Source organism: Pan troglodytes, chromosome 8 (assembly GCF_028858775.2).
Source record: "Pan troglodytes isolate AG18354 chromosome 8, NHGRI_mPanTro3-v2.0_pri, whole genome shotgun sequence".
Taxonomy (NCBI): domain Eukaryota; kingdom Metazoa; phylum Chordata; class Mammalia; order Primates; family Hominidae; genus Pan; species Pan troglodytes.
Window position 1 is genome coordinate 77,047,144 of NC_072406.2, and position 17,588 is coordinate 77,064,731.

The 17,588-nt window shown below is 38.4% G+C and overlaps 1 long non-coding RNA gene across 2 annotated transcripts in view; it reads left to right on the forward strand.

Annotated features, from left to right (window-relative positions):
- Positions 1–17,588, forward strand: part of LOC134807173 (uncharacterized) — a 127,381-nt gene that overhangs the window by 52,901 nt on the left and 56,892 nt on the right. For both annotated transcript variants that reach the window (XR_010146907.1, XR_010146908.1), the window contains exon 3: positions 878–985. This is a non-coding gene — a long non-coding RNA (uncharacterized LOC134807173). The remainder of the gene's footprint in view (positions 1–877; positions 986–17,588) is intronic.

Genomic DNA, 17,588 nt, shown 5'->3' on the forward strand with positions numbered 1-17,588 from the left:
AAAATTACAATTAATATAAAAATCATATAAAATTATTTTATTTTGCATGAAATCTTAATTCAAGGAATAAAAATTCAAGGATATAAAATTATAATACATATAATATAAAATTATTTTGCATAAAAGTTTTAATTCAAGGATTATTATTAAGTTTATTACAACTGCATAATGAATGTCACTAAGTGATAAGGGTTTATGTTAAGCAAATAAAGACAAATTGCTCTCTAGATGAGTCATTTAGTTCCCAGATTGACCTTTGTAAATTTTCTGCTGGTGATGATGACAATATGTTTTGATGTAAAAGGTGTCACCTTAATGATAACCATATAATCTCTAGTAGGTTTTCTTTAGCTTATAGCATAGGTTATTATTGTTTAAAATTATTATTATCTTCCTTATGTCACAAAGAACCCAAGTATAAAACTGATGTAAAATAAGTTAGCATGGCATTTTTAATCTTGTAGCTTTGAAAACTGAATTTATTATTCTCATTTTATATCTCTATGTTATTAATTAATTAGTAATGTATGCAGGTAATAATTTATTGGGAACCCACTATGAAAAAACAAAAGAAAAAATGCAAACAAAATAAAGACAAAAAAAGTACAGGACAAAGAGACAGTATAATTTGTTGAGGTTCCTTAAGAATGTACTTAACTGTATGAAAACACCCAGGAAGACAGTAAGTTTAGTGTGAGTAACACAGTGCCTGAGAAAGGAAAAATGTAAGAAGTTATTAACATATTTAAGGAAAAATAAGTAAAGGCCTTGTAGTTTTAGTTTCCACATGGAAATAACTTAGAAGTTGCCAGGCCCGTCCTTACAATATGAAAATCTAAACAAACTAAAAACCAATGACTTTTATTGTACTCAACAGAAAACTGAAGTTGCAGAGCAAATTCCCACTCTGAAATCTGGAAGAGAAGCCACTGGGGCCATCAGCTGTTGGAGCACTTACATGATCACTTTGACCAGTTTTTAGAGTGTAAGTGTACACTGGCATGATAGTGAGAAATGCATGGGGCCATAGTCTTAGTGGGAGCTCACTCTATCTTGGGTTCTCCCCCAATAGTCCTACCCAGTTCTTATAGTGAAGATCCAGGAGACAACCCCCCTTGTGGCTCTGACAATGGGAAAAGAAGAATCACCATAAAATTTACCCATGGAGTGCTCCATATCAAATTCCTTGCTGCATTTTGGATGTTTGTCCCCTAAACCTTATGTTGAAACCTAATCCCCAATGTTGGAGGTAGGGCCTAATGGGAGATGTTTGGCTCATGGGAGCAGATCCTCCATAAATAGATTAATCCCCTCCCTGGTGGAGGGGGAAGATATGAGTGAATTCTCACTCTGTTAGTTCCCATGAGATCTGGTTGTTAAAAAGAGCTTGGCACCTTCTTCCTTCTCTCTTTCTTGCGTCTTTCACCATATGTTTTCTGCATAGCTGGCTTTTCTGCCATGAGTGGTAGCTCCCTGAAACTCTGACCAGAAGCAATGCTGGTGCCATGCTTTTTGTACAGTCTTCAGAACCATGCACCAAGTAAACCACTTTTCTTTATGAATTACCCAGCTTAATCTACTCCTTTATAGCAACACAAACAGACTAAGACAGGTCTACACTCCAAGGAAAACATTTTGCCAGACTATATGCCACATGATTCCAATTACATGATATTCTGGAAAGATGAAACTATAGCAAGGATAACAAGTGATTTCCAGGTGTTGAAGGAGGGAAGAAGGTTAAATAGATAAAACATAGGGAAACTTTTAGGGTTGTGAAACTATTCTGTATGATAGTTAAGTTGTAGATCCATGACAATGCATTTGTGAAAACCTATAGAATATTGCAGCAAGAATAATGAACCTTAGTGTATGCAAATTTAAACAAATCATTTAGGGAGGATCCCAGTATGGAATGCAAACTTTGATATAACTGTATGATAAGTTTATAAAATAACCTCACTGAAGGGGTGGGGGTGGAGGGAAATGTCAACCAAAATAACTTTAGAAATGGGCAGAGTTTGTAAGACTGAAAACAAGAGACACTGCATGTAAGTAATCTACTCCAATGAGGAAGCTGTTTCCTAAGGGGGCAGAGAGAAGAGTAACGTTACAGTTGAATACCTAAAAATAACTACCATAGCCAGGTGATCAACAGTGATAAGTCATCTTAATACTATGTTCCTTGGTATGATGTGATCAAAATGGCACTTTACTTTTGTGGTATTCTTAAAACTACATACTCTTAGTCTAATCATAAGAAAAACATCAGACAAATCCAAATTAAAGGACGTTTTATAAAATAGCTGCCCAGTGCTCCTCAAAATTGTGAAGGTCATCAAAATTAAGGAAAATCTGAGACACTGTGATAAGCAAGGGACCATAGAGGCACACGACAACTCAATCTACCATGCTACGCTGGAACAACAACAAAAGGCATTTAAGAAATCTAGGCCAGGTGCACTGGCTCATGCCTGTAATCCCAGCACTTTGGGAGGCCAAGGTGGGCGGATCACCTGACGTCAGGCCAGACCAGCCTGGCCAACATGGTGAAACCCCCATCTTTACTAAAAAATACAAAAATTAGCTGGGCTTGGTGGTACATGCCTGTAATCCCAGCTACTAGGGAGGCTGAGGCAGGAGAATCACTTGAACCCAGAAGGTGGAGGTTGCAGTGAGCTGAGACCATGCCATTGCACTGCAGCCTGAGCAGCAGAGTGAAACTCTTGTCTCAAAAAAAAAAAAAAAAAAAGAAAATCTAAATTAAGTATGGATTTAGTTAATTATAATGTATCAATATTAGTTCCTTAATTGTGAAAAATATACCATACCAATATAAGATGTTAACAATGGAGGAAACAGAGCATAGGCTACATGGGAACTCTACACTATTTTCTCAATTTTTCTGTAAATCTAAAACTACTTGAAGGAAAAGTGTATTTTAAAAAAATAAATGGAATATTGGGATGATCCCTAAAATGCCAATATTGAGAGTAATATAGACAAGCCATATAGCTGATACAGGATTTTTTGAAGGCCTGTTTTCTTCCTAGATATTTATTTAAGTTTTTATCACATAGAGGCAATCTTTTTTATGTCTACCGTGGCTTAGCAATATGAATTCATTATCCTAATACTGTATCTCTTCTCACAAATCATTACCAGGCTTTTGCAATGGGTCAACTTGTATTTCAAATATTATCATCATTACTAAAAGATATAATGCATGTTTTTCAAAGGGTAACATACTTCATACATGATCCAATCCCTATTTATCTATTTTTCTGACCTTATAGTCTCCCTATTTTTACTACATTCTAGTTATGTAGAATTCATCTAAAGCACGCCAAGGTCATTTTTTTCCCCCTAAGAGTATTTCACTTGTTTTTTCTTTTGCTTTGAATGCTTTTCCCACAGATTTTGCTTGGCTGGCACTTTCTCATAAGCCAGGTTTCAGTTCAATCGTCATTTCTTCTGAAAGGCTTTTTATCTGACTACTCAAAAGAACAACTTTATCTAGTCATGTTAGCTGTTGTCACTATCTGCAATTATTTTATTTGTTCCTTTGTAGTACATTCTGTCTACCACTAAAATGAAAGCTACATGAATGCAGGGATTGTGTTATCTGGTTTACCAAGTGTTCAATAAATGTTTGTCGAATGCATGTAGGATTGTCATTGTCCCACGATTTAAGGACATATCTCTAAACTCCAATCTCATCTTTGAAAGTTCTATAACTGAAAAAACACATGCAAACAACAAAGAGGTATCTGGCTTGCCATCCACCCAGAAATTATCTGATCCTCAGAATGACTTCGTGAGATATTATCCCCATTCGACTATTCGCCATATTTGACTCTCAGGATAACATAGGAAAGATGAAAAAACCCTCTTTTCTCAAGAGCAAAAACAGCAAAGTAATGGAGAAAAATAATCTAATAACTTCAGGCCAAAAGATGAGTTGTCTCCCTAGAATGGATATCCATAAGTCTCTGGCTTAAGTGATTTCACTAGTTTTAGTGAAAGCTCTCCTATCCCTGCCTGAAAAGGGCTCACATATAACTATCTCAGCTTTCTGGGGAGCCCACAGACTTCAACATCCTTCTGAGGTCCATCTGAGTGCTCTCTCTAGGGGCAGGATATTTGGACATCTGATCTCTTCTCAGTCAAAGAGGAGGGGCCAGAGGTGCTAAACTACAAATAGAGATTTTTTGTTTTTGTTTGCTTTCACTCTTTTCATGTACATAGTGCAAAGAAAACAGGATTTCTGAGAATTTCTGAGGTTTAACATCTAAAAATTCCCACAGAAATTAGCTACCTGCTCAAGAAAAGGTAAATAATGCCATTTTAGTATGTCTGGCAGATGGGTTCTGTAAAGCAAGTTTGCCCATGATTTGCATGCTTATTTTCTATGCATGTATTTCATACTTGACATAGGTGTGAAATATAATTTTCTGTTAATTAAACTTCTTAGCATACTGTTGAGGCAAGAATACTTGCTCTAAATTTAAGATAGTCCCAGGAGTAGTGTCAAGATGGGGTTGGAGAGTGAAAGGATTTTTTTTTATTTCTAGTGGCATTCCATTTAACTAAGTGGAGGAAATCAGAAAAGATTATGCAGATTATGATGCTTTTAATACAACACAGTTCTGAGTCTTAAGAATCTTATTCATTCTCAAGGCTCAGTTTTAGCTAATATAGACCAAATTAATAAAACGCTTTCCTTTTCCTGGTGAGATGGTTTGGGCATGTCCCCACCCAGATCTCACCTTGAATTGTAATAATCCCCACATGTCAAGGGCGGGGCTGGGTGAAGATAATTGAATCATGGAGGCAGTTTCCCCCATACCGTTCTCATGGTAGTGAATAAGTCTCATGAGATCCAATGGTTTTATAAATAGGAGTTCCCCTGAACAAGCTGTCTTGCTTGCCACCATGATTTTGTTCCCCATTTGCCTTCCACCATGATCATGAGGCCTCCCCAGCCATGTGGAACTGTGAGTCAATTAAACCTCTTTTCTTTATAGATTACCCAGTTTTGTGTATGTCTTTATTAGCAGTGTGAGAACAGACTAATACACCTGGTATTCCCTATGGATGTATACTTACTTAAGAACCAAACATATTACTTGAAGTTAAATTGTGAAAGATACCCCATGATTATACTTTTTTGTTTGTTTGTTTCTTGAGACGGGGTCTCACTCTGTCAACCAAGCTGGAGTGCAGTGGTGTGATTATAGCTCACTGCAGCCTTAACCTCCTGGGCTCAAGTGATCCTTCCACCTCAGTCTCACGAGTAGTTGGAACTAAAGGCACATGCCACAATGCCCGGCTATTTTCTTTTTTTCTCTCTTTCAGAGATGAGGTCTCCCTAACTTGCCCAGGCTGGTCTAAAACTCTTGGGCTCAAAAGATTTTCCTGCCTTAGCCTCCCGAAGTGCCAAGATTACAGGTGTGAGCCACTGTGACTAACCTGACTATAGTTTTTTGAAACACAAGAAATAAATGAAGACAATTTATTTTTACTATACATTTATAGCCTAATTTATATCATTGAATTTTTTTTCCCATTTATATATGTGATTCTCAAAAAAGTTTGTTATACATTCTCTCTGTATTTTCCTCCGGTTTTTTTGTTTTTGTTTTTGTTTTTTTTAATCCACTCTAATCAGAGTTTTGTTCTGGACATGACTCTGAAATAGCACTGGCAAAATAACTACATGACATTAAACTGCCAAATACAACACTGAATTATCCAGCTATTGCCAAATTAATGCTGCATAACAACTTCAGAATCTCAGTGGGTTACAAAAAAATTTATTTTCGGGCCGCATGTTGCAGGTTGAGTACAGCTGGACTAATTTAGGATGGGCATAGATAAGTGGCTTTGCTTTAGGTGGCTTGTTTATTTGGATTGGATTCAAGCTGGCCATTTCTCTCATCATCCCTAGCCCAGCTGCTATCCAGAGCATATTTTTTTCATAGTGAATGATGGCATGTTTTTGTCAGAATAACTAGCAAGAGCATAAGAGATTGAACCAAATTGTGCAAATCTTTATGGCATCTTTTTATATTGCATTTGCTAACATTCCATTGGCTGAAGCAAGTAATGTCCATGAGCCCTATATTAACAATGTTAGGAAAAGAAATTCCACTCACTGTAGGAGTGTACTGTTAAGTTATGCTGCATAGGATAGGAGAAGTATAATTCCAATTCAGAGAGAGTGTGGAAAGTTGCAAATAATAATCCAATCTATCACTAAGAGTCAAATCTCAGTCTTCATCTAATTGTTTTTATTTTTCTGCACTTGACTTCTGGCATCCCACCCTCATTATTCTCTTTCTAACTCAATAGCTGATCCTCTTTAGTCTCCTTTGGTGCTTTCTTTATATCTTTCTTTCTTCTTGGATGACCTCAGAACTAAGTTCTTGAACCTCTTCTAGGTTATCTCACCTAATTTCATATTTCTAAATATTGTCAATATGATTAAAAACCTCTCCAAGTTAAATCTCTATCCTGCAAGTCTCTCTTAAGCTTTGAACTTGTATAGCCAACAGCCAACTCAATATTTACCATTATAAATCCAAGGAGCATCTCAACTTTAACATAGCTGTCTAAGTCAAGGGCTGCTATTACAAAGTAGCATATTTAGGTGGCTTATAAACAACAGAAATTTATTTCTCATGGTTCTGGAGACTGGGAAGTCCAAGATCAAGATCCCAGCAGATTCAGAGTCTGATGTGGGCTCACTCTTTGATGCATAGTGGTCTTCTTTTCTCTGTGTCCTCACATAGTAAAAGGGGTAAGGGAGTTATTGGGAGCCTCTTTCATAGGGGCACAAATTTTATTAATGAGGGCTTCACCCTCAAAATCTAATCACCTGCAAAAGGCACCACCACCACCTAATACCGTCATATTGGTGGTTAGGATTTCAACATATGAATTGGGGGTGGGGACAGCAAATATTCAGTCTATAGCATTTTGCCTCTGGTCCCCCAAAGCTCATGCTATTCTCACAGGCAAAATGCATTCATTATATCTCAACAGCCCCTAAGGTCTTAACTTGTTCTATCATCAACTCTAAAGTCTAAAATCCAAGGTCTCATCTAAATACCCTCTAAATTAGATATGGATGAGATTTAAAGTACAGTTAATCCTGGCCGGGCGCAGTGGCTCACGCCTGTAATCCCAGCACTTTGGGAGGCCGAGGCGGGCGGATCACGAGGTCAGGAGATGGAGACCATCCTGGCTAACACGGTGAAACACCGTCTCTACTAAAAATACAAAAAAATTAGCTGGGTGTGGTGACAGGCGCCTGTAGTCCCAGCTGCTGGGGAGGCTGAGGCAGGAGAATGGCGTGAACCCGGCAGGCAGAGCTTGCAGTGAGCCAAGATCGTGCCACTGCACTCCAGCCTGGGCAACAGAGTGAGACTCCATCTCAAAAAAGTAAATAAATAAATAAATAAATAAATAAATAAATAAAATAAAGTACAGTTAATCCTGAGGCCAACTGCTCTCCAGCTGTGACATTGTGAAACCAAACAACTCATGTGTATCCAAAATGCAATCATGGGACAGGCATAAAATACACATTTCCATTCCAAAAGAGAGAAATCAGGAAAAAAGAAAGGGGTAACAGATTCCAAGTAAGTACGAAGTACAAAGTACAAAGCAAACTCCATGAGATTTTAAGACTTCAGAATAATCCTCTTCGGCTCAATGTTGTGCCTTTTAGGCACACAGTGACAGTAGTCGTACATTTCTGACTCATTGGGGTGACAATCCTGCCTCTGAAACCACTGGGGCAGTGGTCCCGCCTCCACAGCTTTGCACAATTGTTAGGCCTGTTGAAAAAAAGGTGATGGTCTCCCCTTTTGAAACCAAGGAGGCAGCCCTAATGATCTCTGAATTGCCTTTGAGGTCATTCTTCTCCGGTTTTAAAGAATAGTGCACATTTGAAGCTGAGTAGCTCTATAGTTCTGTCCTATAAAATACAGAAAGTAGGACAGTCTTCCTTTATTCCTTTTTGTGTCCTTTTTCTTCAAGTCAAACTGGCAGTTTTCCTGCTCTGGTGGCTGAGTAAGTCCATGGTTCACATCTATATGAATCTCCTTATCTTGGCCACGTCCTTAATGTTCTTCCACGAAAAGGTCTCTTTTTCTTTCCATATGAATAAGCTGAAAAATGTTCAAATCTTTAAGTTGTGCTTCCTTGTTGCTTAATAATTCCATCTTTAAACCGTTTATCCTTCTTTCAGCTTACCATAAGCAGTCAGGGACAGTTAAGCCTCCACAACTTTGCTTAGAAATAACTTCAGCCAAGTAGCTTCGAATAAACACTAGAACACAAATACAATTCAGCAAAGCTCTTTGCCACTTTGTAACAAAGATTTTTTTTTATCTATTGTCAACTAACATGCTCATTTCCATTTGATACCTCATCAGAATGGCCTCTACTGTCCATATTTCTTCCAACATTCTGATGATTTCAATCCTAGTCCAAGTCTGAGTGCCAGAAAACCAGGAGCAAAATTTCCAAGGGCAGAAGAAGATGAATGTCTCAACTCAAGCAGAGAGCAAGCTTGCTGTTCTTCTACCTTTTGTTCTATTCAGGCCCTCAACAGGTTGGGTGGTGTCCATCAGCATTGAAGAGGGCAATCTTCCACATTCGGCCTACAGATTCAATAATGATTTCTTCTGAAAACATCCTCACAGACACACCCTGAAATAATATTTTGCCATATATTGGGTCATTCCTTAGCATAGTCAAATTGACACCTAAAATTAATCATCACAATCCTACCCTTTATCAACTTGGCATTTATAAACCTCTTCTTAAATACCAAATACCTAAATAAAGACAATAATAAGGTCCTAATTCCAACTAACGTGATACAGCTATCCTGCACATTGGTCCGTTTTCCAGTAGAGAAGGTAAAGTCCATGAGTGATGTTTTCTCTTCTCCTGGTAACCCATTCTTAAATACTATTATGTAAAATTAATAATACTAAAATGGTGATATAAAGTCGGTACATTTTATGTTATATAATTGAAAAAAAGAGAGAAAAGAAACCAAAGATATTGGCTTAATGTATGTATGTATATAAATATATACACACAGATGTATTTGTGTGTATATATATGTGTACATATCAAATGCATATATGTGTGTGTATATATATCAAAATAAGAAGAAAACACTCATGGCAGTTTGAGTCCTTGTTTCTGTAACTAGTCATATGATTATAGCTGGTATTTATAACTATCTTCTACTACTCATTCTGTATTTCCTTTGCTTTCAGCAAGTAACTTAGCTAATTGTGGTTGTTTACCTGGTAGGGTGACCCAAACCTTCATTCCTGAAGAGTCTCACTTATTAGTAGTCCTGTTTGAATTGGGTTGTAGTTTTCCATTGACCTTAGTTACAGGGCATGGTAACACTGAGAGACACTTTAAGGGATCTCCTGTATGCCAGACATATTCTTCTTTGCCTCCATTTTGGAGAAGTAGTTCAATTTCCCCTTGGTAGTCAGGATTAATCACCCTAGCTAACACCATAACTCCCTTCTTTACCTGTTGATTCAGTGAGATGAGGAGCCCAAAGTGGCCAGGTACTTGTCTTAAAAATCCCAATTCAGTGAAATCATTGTTGTGCCTCCTGGTAGAAACATTCTTCCTTCTTGAACAAGACCTCTAGGCCAGCAGAGCAGAATGTCATGGGAACAGGAAGTAAACATTTTGTTAGTGAATTTCCAAGGGTGACAATAAGAGGTGTGGTGCTACTCCTGTTTCCACCTCTTGATTTCCAGACTCATGAATCCTGGCTATGAAAGAAACAATGCCATATATTGGAGGCTAATTTAGAGCATATACAGACTTCTGAAAAACCATACCCTAGCCCTGCAAAGTTTTGCCACTCACTTGCACTGTAACTGAACCTTCAAAAGGCCATTTTATTGCTCTATCAAGCAAGCTGCTTCAGAATGGTGGTGATCATGGTAAGACCAGTGAATTCCATGAGCATGGCCTCCTTACCACATTTCTTTTGCTGTGACATGATTTCATTGATTAAAAGCAATGCTGTGATGAATACCATGGCAGTGTAAAAGGCAATCTGTAGATCCACATATGGTAGCTTTGGCAGAAACACTGCACTCAGGGAAGAAAAACCCAGAGTAAGTGTCCATTCCAATAGGGACAAAATACTACACCTTCCATGATGGAAATAATTCAGTGTAATCAACCTGCCACCAGGTATCTGACTGATCACCTTGGGGAATAATGCCATATAGAGGACTCAGTGCCAGTCTCTGCTGCTGGCATGTTGGGCACTCAGCAGAGGCCATAGCCAGGTGAGCCTTGGTGAATGAAAGTCCATGTTGCCGAGCCCATGCTTAACCTCTTTTCCTATCACCATGGTCACTTTATTCATAAGCCAGTTGGGTGATAACAGGGGTGGTTGGGGAAAGAGGCTGACTGGTATTCACAGAATGGGTTACTCTGTCCACTTGATTTCAAAACCCCCCTCCACTGCTGAGGTCACCTCTTGGTGAGCATTCTTGTGGGACACACATATTTTAACATTTTTTTTCCTTCAGAGGTATATATTCATATATCTCTTCCCGATGTTTCTTTCTCAGCAGTTTTCCAATTACGTTTCTTCAAATTCCCTGACCATCCAGTCAAACCATTGGCTACAGCCCATGAACTGGGATAGAAGAACTTTTTCTCTTTTCTCCTTTGTGGCAAAATGTGTGCAACCAGGTACCCTGTTCAAAGATCTACTCACTGGGAAGATTTTCCATCATGACTCTCCTTCAGGGATGTCCTTGAGAGGGGCTGTTGTGATGCTGTTGCCCACTTTTGGGGGGAATCTGCGGAGTCACTAACCTGGCTAAATTTATGATAATCCTCTGTCATTCTCCAAGATCCATTTGTCTTCTGCATAGGCCAAATAGGAGAGTTGAATGGAGATATGGTGTGAATTGCTATCCTTGCATCTTTTCGTAACAGTGGCACTAATAATCTCTGCAATCCCTCAATGAATGTTTTATTATCGGTGATTTACTATGTTCATGGGTAGAGGCCATTCTAGTGTTTTCACTTGGCTTTTCCCATCATAATAGCCCTAACTACACAGATCAGAGAGCAAATGTGGGGATTCTTGCAGCTGCTATGTATGTCTCTTTCAATTATGCATTCTAGAACCGGGAATGCATAATTGCATACCCACAGGATGGGTTTAGGGACACACTCGACCCACTATGAGATGGACCTGAGCTAAAACTTTATTTATCACCTGACCTTCATAAGCCCCTACTCTGAATGGTGAGCCACAATGATGATTAATATTATTTCAGAGCTAGTGTCCAGTAGTTCCCCTAAAATTGGATTATTTTATTTTTCCTAATGCACTGGCCAAGATCTTTTTGGGGAAGACTGGGAGAAAGATTTACAACATACTTTTTGGTAGTCTGTTGGAGTATTTCCTCAAGAGGAACTGGATTCCCCCTTACTTCAAGGGGGTTCTGGGCCTATAAATTGGCTCAAGTCTGAGAATTGATTGAAAGATGATGACTAACTTTATAATTTGAGATACACTTTTGTTTACTTGACTTGGACATATCCAATAAGACTTTAGTAGACTTTTATTTCATAATGTATACATATTCCAAAACATCATGTGGTCAATTATTTTTTTTATTTTTTAATTATACTTTAAGTTCTGGGATACATGTGCAGAACGTGCAGGCTTGTTACATAGGTATACATGTGCCATGGTGGTTTGCTGCACCCATCAACCTGTCATCTACATTAGGTATTTCTCCTAATGCTATCCCTCCCCTAGCCCCCCACACCACAACAGGCCCCAGTGTGTGATGTTCCCTCCATGTTTTCATTGTTCAACTCCCATGTATGACTGAGAACATGAAGTGTTTGGTTTTCTGTTCCTGTGTTAGTTTGCTGAGAATGATGGTTTCCAGCTTCATTCTTATCCCTGCAAAGGACATGAACTCATTCTTTTTTATGACTGCATAGTACTCCATGGTGTATATGTGCCACATTTTCTTTATCCAGTCTATCACTGATGGGCATTTGGGTTGGTCCCAAGTCTTTGCTATTGTGAATAGTGCTGCAATAAACATACGTGTGCATGTGTCTTTGTAGTAGAATGATTTATGATCCTTTGGGTTTATACCCAGTAATGGAATTGCTGGGTCAAATCTGGTTCTAGATCTTTGAGGAATCACCACACTGTCTTCCACAATGGTTGAACTAATTTACATTCCCACCAACAGTGTAAAAGCATTCCTATTTCTCCACATCCTCTCCAGAATCTGTTGTTTCCAGACTTTTTAATGATTGCCATTCTAACTGGCATGAGATGGTATCTCATTGTGGTTTTGATTTGCATTTCTCTAATGACCAGTGATGATGAGCTTTTTTTCAAATGTTTGTTGGCTGCATAAATGTCTTCTTTTGAGAAGTGTCTGTTCATATCCTTCACACACTTTTTGATGGGGTCTTTTCTTTTCTTTAAATTTGTTTAAGTTCCTTGTAGATTCTGTATATTAGCCCTTTGTCAGAGGGATAGATTGCAAAAATTTTCTCCTATTCTGTAGGTTGCCTGTCCACTTTGATGATAGTTTCTTTTGCTGTGCAGAAGCTTTCTAATTAGATCCCATTTGTCAATTTTGGCTTTTGTTGCAATTGCTTTTGGTGTTTTAGTCATGAAGTCTTTGCCCATGCTTATGTCCTGAATGGTATTGCCTAGATTTTCTTCTAGGGTTTTTATGGTTTTAGGTCTTACATTTAAGTCTTTAATCCGTCTTGAGTTAATTTTTGTATAAGGTGTAAGAAAGTGATCCAATTTCAGTTTTCTGCATATGGCTAGCCAGTTTTCCCAACACCATTTATTAAATAGGGAATCCTTTCCCCATTGCTTATTTTTGTCAGGTTTGTCAAAAATCAGATGGTTGTAGATACATGGTGTTATTTCTGAGGCCTCTGTTCTGTCCCATTGGTCTATATATCTGTTTTGGTACCAGTACCATGCTGTTTTGGTTACTGTGTTGGTTACTGTAGCCTTGTAGTATAGTTTGAATTCAGGTAGCATGATGCCTCCAGCTTTGTTCTTTTTGCTTAGGATTGTCTTGGCTATATGGGCTCACTTTTGGTTCCATATGAAATTTAAAGTATTTTTTTTTTTCTGATTCTGTGAAGAAAGTCAATGGTAGCTTGATGGAAATAGCATTGAATCTATAAATCATTTTGAGCAGTCTGGCCATTTTCAAGATATTGATTCTTCCTATCCAGGAGCATGGAATGTTTTTCAATTTGTTTGTGTCCTCTCTTATTTCCTTGAGCAGCGGTTTGTAGTTCTCCTTGAAGAGGTCCTTCGCATCCTTTGCAAGTTGTACTCCTCGGTATTTTATTCTCTTTGTAATTATTTAAATTACTAAACTTATTTGTAATAAATAAGTTCAAGTTCTCTTTGAACTTACTTATTTCTACCTTAGTTTTGTTATTTACCCAGTTGTCATTCAGGAGCAGGTTAGTTCAGTTGCGAATGGGAGTTCACTCATGATTTGGCTCTCTGTTTGTCTATTATTGGTGTATAGTAATGCTTGTGATTTTTGCACATTGATTTTTTATCCTGAGACGTTGCTGAATTTGCTTATCAGCTTAAGGAGATTTTGGGCTGAGACGATGGTGTTTTCTAAATATACAATCATGTCATCTACAAACAAAGACAATTCGACTTCCTCTCTTCCTATTTGAATATGCTTTATTTCTTTCTCTTGCCTGATTGCCCTGGCCAGAACTTCCAATTCTGTGTTGAATTGGATTGGTGAGATAGGGCATCCTTGTCTTGTGCCGGTTTTCAAAGGGAATTCTTCCAGGTTTTGCCCATTCAGTATGTTATTGGCTGTGGGTTTGTCATAAGTAGTTCTTATTATTTTGAGAAACATTCACTCAGTGCCTAGTTTATTGAGTGTTTTTAGCAATGAAGGGGTGTTGATTTTATTGAAGGCCTTTTCTGGATCTATTGAGATAATCGTGTGTTTTTTGTCATTGGTTCTGTTTATGTGATGGATTACGTTTATTGATTCACAAATGTTGAACCAGCTTTGCATCCCAGGGATGAAGCCAACTTGATCTTGGTGGGTAAACTTTTTGATATGCTGCTGGATTCACTTTGCCTATTATTTATTTTTTATATTTTGAGGATTTTCTTATCTATGTTCATCAGGGATATTGGACTGAAATTATCTTTTTTTGTTGTGTCTCTGCCAGGTTTTGGTATCAGGATGATGCTGGCCTCATAAAATGAGTTAGGGAGGAGTCCCTCTTTTTCTATTGTTTGGAATAGTTTCTGAAGGAATGGTACCAGCTCCTCTTTGTACCTCTGGTCTAATTCTGCTGTGAATCCATCTGGTCCTGGGCTTTTGTTGTTTGGTATGCTGTTAGTTACTGCCTCAATTTCAGAACTTGTTATTGGTCTTTTCAAGGATTCGACTTCTTCCTGGTTTAGCCTTGGGAGGGTGTATGTGTCCCGAAATTTATCCATTTCCTCTATATTTTTTAGTTTATTTCCATGGAGTTGTTTATAGTATTCTCTGGTGGTAGTTTGCATTTATGTGGGATCAGTGGTGATATCCCCTTTATCATTTTTTATTGTGTGTATTTGATTCTTCTCTCTTTTGTTCTCTATTAGTCTGGCTAGTGGTCTATCTATTTTGTTAATCTTTTAGAAAAAGCAGCTCCTGGATTCACTGATTTTTTTCAAGGGTTTTTTTGTCTCTATCTCCTTCAGTTCTGCTCTGATCTTAGTTATTTTGTGTCTTCTGCTAGCATTTGAATTTGTTTGCTCTTGCTTCTCTAGTTCTTGTAATTGTGATGTTAGGATGTGGATTTTAGATCTTTCCCACTTTCTCATGTGGGCCTTTAGTGCTATAAATTTCCCTCTAAACATTACTTTAGCTATGTCCCAGAGATTCTGGTACATTTTGTCTTTGTTCTCATTAGATTCAAAGAACTTATTTATTTCTGCCTTGGTTTTCTTATTTACCCAGTTGTCATTCAGGAGCAGGTTGTTCAGTTTCCATATAGTTGTGTGGTTTTGAGTGAGTTTCTTAATTCTGAGTTCTAATTTGATTGCACTGTGGTCTGACAGACTGTTATGATTTACATTCTTTGGCATTTGCTGAGGACTGTTTTACTTCCAATTATGTGTTCAATTTTAGAGTGAGTGCTATGTGGTGCTGAGAAAAATGTATATTCTGTTGATTTTGGGTGGACAGTTCTGTAGATGTCTATTAGGTCCACGTGGTCCAGAGCTGAGTTCAAGTCCTGAATATCCTTGTTTATTTTCTGTCTCATTGATCTGTCTAATATTGACAATGAGGTGTTAAAGTCTCCCACTATTATTGTGTGGGAGTCTAAGTCTCTTTGTAGGTCTCTAAGAACTTGTGTTATTAATCTGGGTGCTGCTGTATTGAAAGCATATGTATTTAGGATAGTTAGCTCTTTTCATTGCAGTGATCCCTTTACCATTATGTAATGCCCTTCTTTGTCTTTTTTGATCTTTGTTGGTTTAAAGTCTGTTTTATCAGAGAATAGGATTGCATCCCATGCCTTTTTTTGCTTTCCATTTGCCTTTTAAATATTCTTCCATCCCTTTATTTTGAGCCTATGTGTGTCTTTGCATGTGAGATGGGTCTCCTGAACACAGCACACTGATGGTTCTTGATTATTTATCCAATTCTCCAGTCTGTGTCTTTTAATTGGGGAATTTAGACCATTTATATTTAAAGTTAATATTGTTATATGTGAATTTGATCCTGTCATTATGGTGCCAGCTGGTTATTTTGCACATTAGTTAATGCAGTTTCTTCATAGTGTTGATGGTCTTTACATTTTGGTATGTTTTCCAGTGGCTGGTACCATTTTTCCCTTTCCCTATTTATTGCTTCCTTCAGGAACTCTTGTAAGGCAGGCCTGGTGGTGACAAAATCCCTCAGCATTTGCTAGCCTGGAAATTATTTTATTTCTCTTTCACTTATGAAGCTTAGTTTGGCTGAATATGAAATTCTGGGTTGAAGATTCTTTTCTTTAATAATGTGGAATATTGGCCCCCACTCTCTTCTGGCTTGTAGGGTTTCTGCAGAGAGACCCACTGTTAGTTTGATGGGCTTCCCTTTATGGGTAACCCGACCTTTCTCTCTGGCTGCCCTTAACATTTTTTCCTTTTTTTCAACCTTGGTGAATCTGATGATTATGTGTCTTGGGATTGCTCTTCTCGAGGAATATCTTTGTGGTGTTCTCTGTATTTCCTGAATTTGAATGTTGGCCTGTCTTGCTATGTTGGGGAAGTTCTCCAGGACAATTTCCTGAAGGGTGTTTTCCACCTTGGTTTCATTCTCCATGTCACTTTCAGGTACACCAATCAAATGTAGATTTGGTCTTTCTCATAGTCCCACATTTTTTGGAGGCTTTGTTCATTTCTTTTCATTCTTTTTTCTCTAATCTTGTCTTCACACTTTATTTCATTAAGTTGATCTTCAATCTCTGATATCCTTTCTTCTGCTTGATCGATTCAGCTTGTATACTTGTATATACTTCACAAAGTTTTTGTGCTGTGTTTTTTGGCTCCATCAGGTCATTTATGTTCTTCTCTAAACTGGTTATTCTAGTTGGCACTTCCTCTAACCTTTTATCAAGGTTCTTAGCTTCCTTGCATTGGGTTAGAACATGCTCCTTTAGCACGTAGGAGTTTGTTATTACTCACCTTCTGGAGCCTACTTCTGTCAATTCATCAATCTCATTCTCTGTCCAGTTTTTTTCCCTTGTAGGTGAGGAGTTGTGATCCTTTGCAGAAGAAAAGGCATTCTTTTTTTGGAACTTTCAGCATTTTTGTGCTATTTTTTTCCTCATCTTCATGGATTTTTCTACCTTTGATCTTTGATGTTGGTGACCTTCAGATGGGGTTTTTTGTGTAGGTGTCCTTTTTGTTGATGTTGATGTTATTGCTTTCTGTTTCTTAGTTTTCCTTTTAACAGTCAGGCCCCTCTGCTGCAAGTCTGCTGGGGTTTGCTGGAGGTCCACTCCAGACCCTATTTGCCTGGGTTTCACCACTGGAGGCTGTGCTGACTGCTCCTTTCTCTGGAAGCTTCATCTCAGAGGGGCATCTGCCAGATACCAGCCAGAGCTCTACTGTATGAGGTGTCTGTTGACCCCTGCTGAGAGGTGTCTCCCAGTCAGGAGGCACAGAGGTCAGGGACCTGCTTGAGGAGGCAGTCTGACCCTTAGCAGAGCTTGAGTGCTATGCTGGGAGATCTGCTGCTCTCTTCAGAGCTGACAGGCAGGAACATTTAAGTCTGCTGGAGCTGGGCCCACGGCTGCCCCTTTCCCCAGGTTCTTTGTCCCAGGGAGATGGGAGTTTTATCTATAAGCCCCTGACTGGGGCTGCTGTCTTTCTTTCAGAGATGCCTTGGCCAGAGAGGAGGAATCTAGAGAGGCAGTCTGGATACAGTGGCTTTGTCGTGCTCTGGTGGGCTCCACCTAGTTCAAACTTCCTGGCGGCT